Source organism: Myodes glareolus, chromosome 5 (genome assembly GCF_982192425.1).
Source record: "Myodes glareolus chromosome 5, mMyoGla1.1, whole genome shotgun sequence".
Lineage (NCBI taxonomy): Eukaryota > Metazoa > Chordata > Mammalia > Rodentia > Cricetidae > Myodes > Myodes glareolus.
Window position 1 is genome coordinate 114,183,468 of NC_142030.1, and position 12,470 is coordinate 114,195,937.

At 44.7% G+C, this 12,470-nt stretch overlaps 1 protein-coding gene across 1 annotated transcript in view; it reads right to left on the minus strand.

Annotated features, from left to right (window-relative positions):
* The window catches only part of Bcl2 (BCL2 apoptosis regulator), a 173,863-nt gene that overhangs the window by 144,028 nt on the left and 17,365 nt on the right, over nucleotides 1-12,470 (minus strand). The gene's annotated exons all lie outside the window — the stretch shown is intronic.

Below are 12,470 nucleotides of genomic sequence, written 5' to 3' on the forward strand. Positions count from 1 at the left end.
AACACATGCTTGCACACACATACATGCACGCACGTGCACACACACTGTGCAGGCATAAGTGCACACACACATATAAACACGCTCTCTTGTTCACACACACACACATACACACGTGTATGCACCCTGTGCAGGCATGCATGCACACATACACATATAAACACATGCTCACACACACACACACACACATGTGCACACACACTGTGCAGGCATGCATGCATGCACACATACATATAAACACATCCTCACGCACACACATAGATTAATGGATAAATAGGGGGAGAGAGGAGCTAGGGATCTACACAATAGTAAAGAACAAATGAGAAGTTAATGCTGTAATAATTAAAAAATAGTAAGAAACAAGGATCAAGCTGGGACGTTTTGGAAGTGGGGTTCAGATGAGGAGGAAGGGTGAAGGACTGAGCAATCAGAAGCTCGGTGTCAAGCAGGACTGTACAATTCATCCAGGAAAGCTTCATCTGGCAGCAAAAACCAGTGGAAAACAGTGGCTTTGTCCCCCTGGATGATGATGTCATTAGTCAGACAGACAGACAAGGAGGAGCAGGCTCAAACAGGAAGTTGATGAGTTCACTTTTGGATATTTTGAATTTGGAACATTTATGTCATCAAAGGTTTCTTATTTTAGTTTTGAGGAATTTAAAAACAAAATTGTTGGGTTTTGGCATTGAAAGCGGCCTCTTTCCGTAGACATGGGCTCTCTGGGGCTGCAGTGAACAGAGCTGTGAGTCCGCAGTCCTTCATGAGATGGCTTGCGAGACTACTCTATGTGGTCTTTTGTTTTGTGACTGACACCCATCCAAAGCTGCAAGGATGCTGTGGAGACTGATGCTGGGCCAGGAACAACCCCCATGTGCTCTCCCCTGATGCCCTCGCCACCAACTCTCCCAGACTTTTCCTCCTTGTCAATATCCAACTTTGAAAAAGAATTGCTATCTGTTCTTGTTAATGGCAGTTACAACCCACTGCTGTTTTTCTTGTGTGTGTGATTTTATTTTATAATAAAGTAATCATCAAAGGAATACAGACATTGATTTGCTGACTGTTAATTAATGTTTCTATGTTGCATGTTGGGTTGGAATCATGAGACTGTTTCAGAGAAACGTGGAAAATTGGTTCATTTAGTAACACAAAGGCAGAGCACAGTTTTCCATATCCTCCAGAGCTGCTCACTGGATATATAAGCAAAGTTTAATCACAGATACAAGATACAGAGAGACAACACAGACAGCATTTAAAATAACTGCCTAGTATTTCTTTAAGAGCCAAGCAGAGTACGTGGAAAATACAGTGAGTCTTAAGATGATAAAAAAATTAGTGTACTTTTAGTCAGCGTGCAAATGGATAGATTCACATGCTCAGCAGAGTACAAGACACATGCAGGCTTATAGTGTATAACTTCAGAAGGGAGGAAGGGAGGGAGGGAGGTAGGAAGGGAGGGAGGGAGGAAGGGAGGGAGGGAGGGAGGAAAGAAGAAGTGAAAGTTGGAAGTCTCTATACTTCACTCAGCAGATACCCCTGAGCACTTAGTGTCCAGAGCTGTATTTTAAGCATGGTAATAGATGCGCAAACACATAAGACACAGCATCCAACACTTTCCCACCTAGAGGAGGTGGAAGGAAGAGTATAGAAAGCATTTGCATATATCACTCAGTATGCGACCGCACTTGGCAGGGTGACATGAAAAGGTTGGAAGTCCCTCATTTTGAGACCAATCCCACGTTTTTGTGTGCAAAGTCAGAGGGTTGGGAATTTTAGAACATCTAAACAGAAGCAGAGTGTTCTCACATAAAAAAATAGAAGGGAATAAAATCTCCAGAGGTGACAGGGCGGATTCAAGAAAGGGCCACCTGGCTCAGGAGTAGGGAACGGTGTGCTGAAATGAGAGGCAGGAAGAAGGAAGGCTTGGGCAGCACGGTACAGGTGATGCAATTTTGGCACTGTAGGAAGCAGGAGCTTTAAAAACAAACCAAAGAAGAATGTTCAACAAATCAGCACAGAATAACGGAATACACGTGGAGCGGCTTATGAAGACACAAGCACAAGCTAGGAGTGGCAGCAGCGAGACAGTGAGGAAGGAGCGCCAAGGGACGCCAGTGAGGAAGGAGCGCCAAGGGATTCCAGTGGGGCTTCCTGACTCTTGCAAAGCCTTAGAGAAAGACATAGGTCATTGTTGAGTGTGGGAGATCAGGAACACGGCAGTAACGTGAAGAGAAGGTGCTGAGTCTAAGAAAGGTTTTGCCGGGACAAGGATGAGTTCAGTGCTGGGCTGAGGCGGTCGATAGCATGCTTAACTCCAGTTGCCAACAGGAACTCCAGATAGGAAGGATCACCAGGAAAGAGTATGAACTAGAATTTGCAGTATCAGCTGCAAATAGGGGACAATGAAGCTGTGGAAGTGGAGGAGGTCATTCACAAGAGAGTCAGGCGGAAAATGTGGGCAGTAGGGAGAATGAGTCCAAATAAGCAGGAAACTTCCAAATCATTTACTCAACTGATATAAAAATGGAAATGATGGGGCCAGTGAGATGGCTTGGTAGATAAAAGCCCTTGATGCTGAGTCAGCTTGATGACCCGATTTCAATCTCCAGAACCCAGGTAAAAGGGAGGAGATAACAGATTCCACAAAACCTTCGTCTGACCTCCACACACATGCCATGATACGGCCACTCCCTGTTCCATGTGTGGTCTCCCCCCATCTCTTAACAATAAGAATATTAATGATATATATTTTTCAAATAGAAAGAAGATGAGTCTCTTTCCTATATTTTTTCATGCAAAAGAGAATGTCTAAGGCCCATCAGGTCACTCACAATAAAGACAGTGGCAGCAAAGGTGTGTGGGCGCCCATCCCACTGTGAGAACGTCAAGCGAGAGAGCCAGCATCATTAAAAAAGGGAACGTGGCCTGTGGGCATGGCTCTCCTTTCCTAAATCCAGGTTGCGCTTCACTGAGCAGAGAAAAACAACCAAGGGCTTTAAGGTGAGCCTGTTTCATAGAAGGCAACAGAAAAAAGTAACCTAAGTCAGCACAGACACAAACAAGAGCCAAGCGTGGTTCTAGGTAGGTGGGTGCTTCCGCCTCCCACCCTCACCCATGACAGCTCTTTTCCCAGTTCATTAGAAACACATTTCAAACGCTCTGAGGCACAGATTAAGTTCCTCACATCCGCAAACTGAACTGCTCCACAGCAGAGAGATCTCAACACCCTCCTTCCCACCTTTGCATGGAACAAAAGCTTCACTTTTGCACCCAGCACCCACAGCTGTTTGCCAGGAGCAGAAAGAACACAGCCAGTCTTTGAAGGTACACCATCTTTTCCTGTGGCCTAATTTAGTTTCAATTGAAAAGTGCAAAATAGCAAAAATGGATAATGTTTTCACAAGAGTTTCTTAGCTAGAGGAAGCTAAGCTAATTTTCTTCTAATATCAAGTCACTGAGACAAGCAGGCGTGTTTGGTTTGCACTGTTGTATATCCGTAAATTTCTAAAATGTTTCCAGAATGGATTATTCTTTTTGACTGGGGGCGATTCAAGTTCAAGGTTGAAAGCAAAAACAAACAACAACAACTTTTTAAGAAAAACTACATTTTTTTTCAAAAGTTATCAATCTTCTTGCTAATACGGAGTACATGGAAGCATTATCTACCGGGCATCTGCCCTCACCCATGGCACCTCTTACTCTCCAGGAGAACACCATGAGCACTGAAAACTGGGAGGCAGCAAGCATCCGCCCTTGAATGGCGCAGAGCCAGTCAGCCGAGCCGGGCTGTCACTGGAGCTGGCAGGAAGAAGCACTGATCTGATCTAGAAGTAGACCCAGGACTGCTCCTGGGCATTCAGAGGTAAAGCTACATGCAATTACTTATCCAGTTACAACACCACCAAACATGGCCCTGTGTGCCCAGGAGTGTTCTCTGGGGTTTTGTTGGTTTGTTTTTCTCAATAAAATGGAAATACTTGCTGAAAGAATATTTTTGATGCATTCCTTTCTTTCATCAGCAAGGTGGAAACAGGACCAGCATTGAGTTGTGCCTTTTCTCGAGAACATTACATTCTTAGACAAAGACATGTTTAGAAGACGGCTTGTGGGGATGTTGGAGAGATGGCTCAGCAGGTAAGACTAAGCACCTTGCAGATAACCCATGTTCAGTCTCCAGCACTCACGGTAGACGGCTCAGAGCTCCTGTAACTGCAGAGCCAGAGGCATTCCAAGCCTCTGGCCCCCATGTACACCTGCACTCACATGTACACACACACACACACACACGCACACACACACACACGCACATGCACATATCCATGCATACAGACACACACATACCCACAGATACAGACACATACATACACATACCCACACATAGAGACACGCACACATGCACATACCCACCCATACAGACACACACACACACACGTAATTAAATTTATACCTAAAAGATGATAGCTTAGAGCAATAAACACTTTTTAGAAAGGAAGCTCTGATGAAGTCCAAGAAGGCTAGAAACTTCTGAGCAGGCTTAGGCTCACAGTCCATTCTACATGGTAAAATATACAATCATTCCGGTAATTAAGACGATCAATCTAATAGATTAAGGGAAATATCAAATCAAAACACTGTCAGAAGAGCTTCCATTGTGAGTAGTTTAGATTAGGAGTTGCATTGTGATAACAAAGAGGAGGGGCTTCCACACCTAGGGAAAACAGTAGTGTGTGACCCCAACTGGGTGCTCCCTAAATGGACCCACATCTGTCATAGATGGTTCTTCAGCTATGAGATGCCTCCACAGATAAAGGCTATGTTCACAACCAACAACAGAAGTTGTTAAGTCTGCGGGGGCAACAGGCATGTGGGCAGGGCTGTCGGGAAGGTTAACTGTGGCTAGAGCTCACTAACTGAAGCATCTTCATACTCCTAGCATTGAGAAAGGCATTTAGAGAAGCATCTGGGCTTTCTCTCTTCTGTTGTTGAGAACAAATCATCTCAGCTAGTTTTCAACCCAAAGACCTGGCAAGTCCGACCTCTCCCCTGGAGGGCATGCTCTGGCAGGGCAGTCCAGAAGAGTCCAGCAGTCCCCGGAGAAAACAGTGACAGGGAAGGAGGCCGAGCAGCGAGTCAACTCTGCTCCAGCAGGGAACGCCTGTCCAGAATGAAAGCTTCTCTGAGCCATTAAACATTTTAAAACAAAATTTCCTCAGCTCAAATCCTGCACAGTAGCAGCAAGCAGCAGTACTTCTCGTTTTCAGCCTTGTGAAGAGAGGGTGGAGCACCACAGAACAGCCGCATCCAGGGGAGCAGAGTCCCTAGGGGCTCGCACCTGCTTCATCTATTTCCCAAGCAAGTCAAGTAGACGCACAGAATTCTTTCGGGACCACCCTCTACAGATGAAAAGAGACTGAAGGAGTGGCCAGGAAGAAAGGTATTATACTGGGTGATATATACACGACTGTGGGCTGTAAAGAGTGTACATAGTTGAGAGAAAGAACAACAGCCTGCAGGGAAAAGCAACATGAGGAATCTTGAATGCCCAGGACACTTGGAGGGCATCTTTATCAGGGGCCATGGAAAAAACACACATATAGGACCAGCAGAACCTATTCTGCTAATTTTTCTCTAATATACATTCTAACACAAAAGGGAAGGGAATCAAATGTTAGTGGGCAATTTGAAATTTAATTTCAAACTTGAAATTAGGTTTCCAAATGGAAATCTATGGAAATATGGACTATGGAAATTTCTAGAAATATTTCCTTGCCCTACTTCTGATCTTTCCAGGTTCCAATCATGAAACAGTTCATCTTTAGAAGCTTTTAAAGAGCTAGCTGACTACCAGAGATCTTTCCTTAGATGCCTTTCATTTATTTATTTATTTTTCTGAACTCTGGCTTCTCTGTTCCATGTGATGGAGTGTGTACAGAGACAGCAAGGCAAACACCTGTCATTCTTACACCACAGAGAGCATAATTCAGCACCTTTTCTGTGATCACAGAATGCAATTAATACTCTGGCTGCCTTGGTATGTAGACCAAACCTTCTGCCACAGTGTTTTGCGGTGCTGTTGTCTAGGGTGGTTCTGCCAATCTCTTCATTCCAACAGAAAGCACGCCAGGGCTCTCAGTGCTAAGCAAAGTATAATGAGGCAGAAGAGGTAACTGGGGCCCTCACTGAGGGAATGTGCTCCAGAGATGACTATCTCTCCATGGCACAGAACCACCCTACGATTCAAGGGCTTTTGTTGGCCCGAACATAGGAAAAGCAGTTAACATACTGTCAGTAAGAAGGAAGAGTAGTAAAAACCTTCTGCTATTCAGCTCTGGTTGGGAAACTCTTTAATTTGTAGGAAGTAGAGGGTAGGAGAAATAGTTTTAGACAAAGAATAAGTTGTGACTTACTAAAGCTTATGATCAATGTGCATTGTTGGGGAGGGTTAGAACCTGCATTACAGCAGACTTATGAGATGTGGGAAGAAGTAACGAGAACTCTGAGGGTTAGAACCTGCATTACAGCAGACTTATGAGATGTGGGAAGAAGTAACTAGAACTTAGAGCCAGGATAAGACCAAAGTGAGTTCAGAAAGACAGGCAGAGAAACATGCTTTTAGGTCTCACCTGCAACTGCTATGTTTGGGTCACAGCCATAAAGTAATTCTACATACACTTGTAGTCCATTGGGTCATGTGCACAGTCTGAGCCTATGGTCACATGGATTACACATCTTTCTGCTAGATGGCAGAAAGGAGGGAGGTAAGAGCCAGAAGTTCTCTGCTGTGACTGACAGCTTGTTAGTACTCTCCTTGTTGATTCTCTAATCTTCAAAAATCATGCACCTAAAATGATAATGAGAGCCTCTAACCCAAGTCTGTGACATGCTTCCATAGCATGGACTTGCTAAGGCTAGGAAGACATCCCAATCTCCTGGCCCGTGGTACCCTCACCAACTACACACATCTCCCCTGCCACATTCACCTGCCTTACAGACAGACTTTCCCTTCGTCAGGCCACACCTGTCCATGTTTAAGCCACCTCCCATGTCAAATGACTTTCTGGTTACAATACGCTACCCTGAAGTTTCCGACAACTAGATTTGTTGTTCTATCTCATGGATGACTGAATCCCGGTCGGAACGTCTCAGTCTTGCTTTATAACGGCAAGAACTTGACACGAGAGTCATAATTTCCAACAGATGAAAATACCTGCTAATAGTAACAATAACTCTGCTCACCTGACATGCTCCTTCCCTTGCTGATAATAATAGTGATCCTGCTAACCTGCCTTTGTTCTTCCCCAATGGGCCCAAAAACCCAACACGAGTTGTACCTTGACACTGGGTATCAGCTACAACCTTGGATGAATATGTCATATCAGCTATCAGTAGACAAGTTTACATATACATGTTTATATGTGTGTATGTATGCATATATATGTATATATGGTGTCTGATATATGTTAGCTAAATACAACCTGGCACATACTCTTCAGAATGGACTGTGTTTTATTGTCTTTGATAAAGAACTAAAAATATCCATATAGAGAAGTTTTAGGATATTTCCAACCATCTTCTATCCAACAGAGATAGAAGTTTAAAGGCTGGAATTCTCTTCCCAACTCAGCTCTAATCCTGCAGATTGGCAAGTCACCCGTATGCCACATCTTCTTCTATAAAGGTAAGGCAGAGCTTGCCTGATTACTTCAGTGGACAGTGGGATAAATACAAGTAGAACATAGTCTGCTATGGGTTATACAGGATGCTGCAAAACATCTAAACCAGCACAACTGTGGGGAAAAGAAAGGGTTTCTTTTGCCTTCCACTGTAACTCCTAACACGAAATGAAAAGGTAACTACATCATGCTAACTCCCCCACCAGTATTGCCCACCAGGAACTCTGTGGGAACCACGCATGCCACTGTAATCATTCTAGTGGTCACATGGAATGCATTCTCCTTAAACCAGCATGTCCAAAATGTCATCTTTTTAAAATGCAGTTAATAAGAAAATTACCGAGGAAACATTTCTGAATTCATTTATTGATACCAAGAGTCTTTGAATCATGGCACATGGTTTATATTCTCAACACATCTGCAATGAGACTCAACACATTCACACACCCAACATGTACAGGGGCCAGTTACCATGCTGGCCAGTGGAACAGCCACAGAGAGCAGGACCTTAAAGTTAGGAAGACTTACGAATGTCTTTTCAGTATCCACTGCAGAGCTTATAGCAGATAAATAATCATTACGTATGTGATGAATAGGTAACATACACTGTGGCACTGAGACATTTGGGGGCTAGGAGCAGAAATAAAGGACTTTGAAAATGTATTACTCTGTGTTGACCTTGTCCTGTCCCCCAGTCATGTGGGGCATGACCTGTGGCCACCGATGGAGAAGCTGCTGCTCCAGGATGCATTCCCAGACATGGTATCTGCTAGTGGGGGGAGCCAGATCCTCTCAGCCTTCTTTAACATGCTCCACTGCATATGCCTCCTGCCTCCAAAGTAACTGCACTCAAAGCCCAGGAAAAGGGCTGAAAACAGATGAGCACGGGTTCCTGGGTCCCGAATTACTAAGAAATCATTTGCATTCTCTTCGGTAAATTTGCATAAAATTGGAGCCAAGAAAGCTTGACTGGGTTTGCAAGCCTCACTCTTTCCTGCACAATGCTATGGCCACTACTGTTTATCACCATCTACCAGGGTGGTGGAGCAAGACAGACTGCGACGTAAAAATGGAACCCTCCCATGCCCACTTAGAAACTGGCAAGGGAGTGGGGACACAGCCATGTCATCTGGCTGCTGCATCCTTTGTTATGACAAGAGTTTATTTACAAGACCCTGACCTATGGCAAGAGAACACAACTTCAGCTGAGGTTCTAATGACCCATGACTGTACACACACCTGAGTGCATGAGAACCATGGGAAACAAGCCCACCCCCCCCCCCATTCCACAAAACCCTTGGCTTCCATTCCCAAGTCAACATTTACCCTAGAAGACACTTTCTCTCTTTGTCAAGTGTATTGAGGTGCAGATTCAAGGTAACACTCCACTAAAGACCTCTGAACCCAGACACTCATCTTTCTTCCTTTGAACCAAGGGACACATGACAGCTGCAAGAAGTCAATCACTCATGGCCAAGTGTGCAAGAGAGAACAGAACACAATCAGCTGCTAGTTTATATTTTGTTATTTTTATCTCACCCGCCCATTTCTCTCTCTAAGGCTATTCCCCAGGGAAATCCCATTTCATGACAGAACTGGTTTCTTGTGCCAGGGAAAAGGCTGTGCTATTGCTATCACTACCATTGTTAATTCTGCTAAGGTCATCTCAGATGCTCTGTCTATGTGAGATAAATGGTTTCCTAATGAGCTTCTCAGTGTCCTGGGGCTGCTCGTGTTTGCCCAAGTCATCACATCCAGGGCCTTAAGAGGAGCAGCTGCCTGGAAACTCCAAAACTGGGGAGGCAGTTGAGCTGTCTTCAAGAACGCCAACTATTCTGGTACTGGCTAAGTTCAAACCCAGCTTTACCATATGATCAGCACTGCTACTCCCTTCTCCACGCCTCAGGACTGTCATCACTGCCAGGCAGATGTATGACCACTCCAACGTGCCCAGACTGCTGCAAGGAAGAAATGCAGTAACGGGGACAGATGTACCAAGGACATCTACTCTGTCACTGCCACACAGGCAGCTGGGGGTGTCCCTGTGACACTTGCATATAGACCTGTGATGTCTACACAGACAGCTGTCCTTTCAATGTTTACTGGGCATCTGCTCTAAATGTGCCTGTGCTAAACATGTCTGCCCAGTGCTGGTCATGCATGCCCACCTCCCTCAAATGCTGTGAGCAACCTTGGTGAGTGTGCCTTGGAAACACCTTTCAGGTGATTTGCTATGAACGGCTGTTCTTATTTCCTCAGACTGGTCAGCACCTGAATCTGGACACTTGTCCCACTTCTGTGCCCTTCCTGCTTTCTTGACCCACCAACCAGTGAAGTCAGCAATACTGTCCTCAGGGAAGTGTCTGGTGGCTCCCTCCCTCGCTGTCCATGGTGCGCAGCAAGAACTTGGTGTGACAGTACGCGGGTCGTCTTGTCTTCAGTTTTGTGACCTTTCAGTTCCACCTTTAGTCATACTCTGGTCACTCTGACTGTTTGCTCTCCTACGCCTGACAATCACTTTCAAATGGCTCTCTATATGTGGTGTCTTTTTGCATTCTCACATGGCAAACTCCATTTATTAAAAAAAAAGATATTTATCCACCAAACCCCAAGTCATATGGCCGTTCTGTTTCTACTTGAGGGTTCATACCAACTCTGCACTCTCCAGAGTGAGGTAGGGAAGAGGAAGGCTAGATCTGGCCAACCGGCGCTGCCTTAGCTCTGCTATTGCTTTCCTTCTCTTTCATGGAGAGTTGGAATCATCTTACTAAGTGAATTTTTCAGATGGCTGACGCCTAAACTTTCAAAAAATGCTAACCATTTAGAATGGAGCTCTTTCTGCAAATCATTACCCACTTCTCCTGGATTCTCTAAGTGGTGCTGTGAGAAATTCCCCTGTTGGGGACAAAAAGGACCCCTGGGGCCCTGGAGTCTGCTCCACACAGACAGCTGCAGAAGACCATGCTGTTCAGCGTTCAGTTTGCTCTTCACAGCACAGAAATATCTGATGTGGGGTACCCCTCTGTATGCTATGAATATGTTTTGTTGCCACTGGTTAATAAAAATGTTGCTTTCGGCCAATGGCTAAACAGAGTAAAGCCAGACAGAAATCCAAACAGAGATGTCAAGAGAGAGTAGGTAGAGTCAGGGCGACGCCATGTAGCTGCCGAAGGAGACAGACGTGCCAGAACCTTGCCAGCAAACCATGAGTCTCGTGGTGAAATATAAAATAATAGAAATGGGTTAATTAAAATGTAAGAGCTAGCTAGAAATACACTTAAGCTTTTGGCCAAACAGCATTGTATAGTTTCTGTGTGATTATTTCAAGTCTGGACAGCCAGGAATGAATGAGCAGCCTCTGCCTACAGACGTAAGTCTTGATTGACAACTTGCTTGTGTTGAGAAATGCCTCGGTGTTTATAAAGCACACCTCTAGCATGTCCACAAACAATCTTAGCATGAGGAGTCTGACCTCACCAGTGTTCACATCCATTGATGGGTTCAAGCCTTGAATGTACCATTGGAAGGTAGTGAAAGGTTGGTTTGGCTAAATGAAGCAGATCCCTGAGGGTGTGTCTCTGAAAGGATAGCTTGCCAGAACCTCTTCCTGTTTCTATTCTGCTTCCTGTTCCATGGTGAATAGGTTTATTCTCCTCCTCCTCCCTCTCCATCAGCCCAGAACCAGTGGGGGTAAGAACAAGAACCTCAACTCTCTGAACCTGACAAGTAAAACTATCTACCCCCCACCTTTAGTTATTTCTGTTAGACAGTTGGCCACACTGACAGGAAAAACACCATCAGATTTAAAAACAACTGTTCTAATAATTTTCAGGCCTCCATTTTTTAACTCAGTTTTAATGTGATATATTTGCTGTCATAATTCGCTAATGGAAAACATCAACACTTAATCTTGAAAGAAATGTCTTTTAAGTACAAATTGGTTGAAACATTATTCTGCTTTGAAAAGGACGGGTATTCTGATATGTGCTGCATTATGGGTAAGCAAAACATGCTGCGTTATAGAAGCGTTGTGTGATTCCACTGCTGTACAGAGCTGGAAGCGCAGCCCCTGAGAGGGAAGGAGGAAAGGAGGGGTCATCTGGGGACCGTGGGAGTTCTATGATGGATAATGGTGACAGCTGTGCAGCACTGAAAACACTATTGTTAAAACAGGCTGGGGGTACAGCTCAGGGTAGGGGCCTGCTCAGTGTGGTGCTTTGAATGAGAAAGCCTCCCAGTGGTTCATTAGCTACCAGGGAGTGGAACTACTTGAGTAGGATTAGGATTGGGCCTATGACCTCGCTGTAGTAGGTGTGACCCTGTTGGAGGATCAGGACGTAAGCTCCCAGCTACTGCTCCAGCTCCAAGCCTGTCTGCTGCTGCCACACTCCCTGCCATGATGATAATGGACTCTCCAGAAGTGTAAGCAAGATCCCAATTAAATTATTTCATTTCTAAGGGTTGCTGTGTAGCGCTGTCTACTCACAGCAGTACAACACTCACCAAGACAGTTCGTGTACTTGAAGCTTCTGGTTCAATATGCAGAACCACAAAAACAAGTAAAATATGATTTTTAGCTCGGCATGGTGTGTCATGGCTGTTACCTGAGATCTAAAGACATGAAGTACAGTCTTGAATACAAGGTAAGTTCTAGAACAGCCTAAAGTACAGAGTAAAAGCCTGTCTCAAAACAATAAAAACTGGTAAAATTGGTAAATGCTGTGTACACACACGCCTACTTTTTAGCAAACTGACTGGGAACTAGTGGCTGAGTCCTTGGTGGCCCGAGATGTAAGTGTG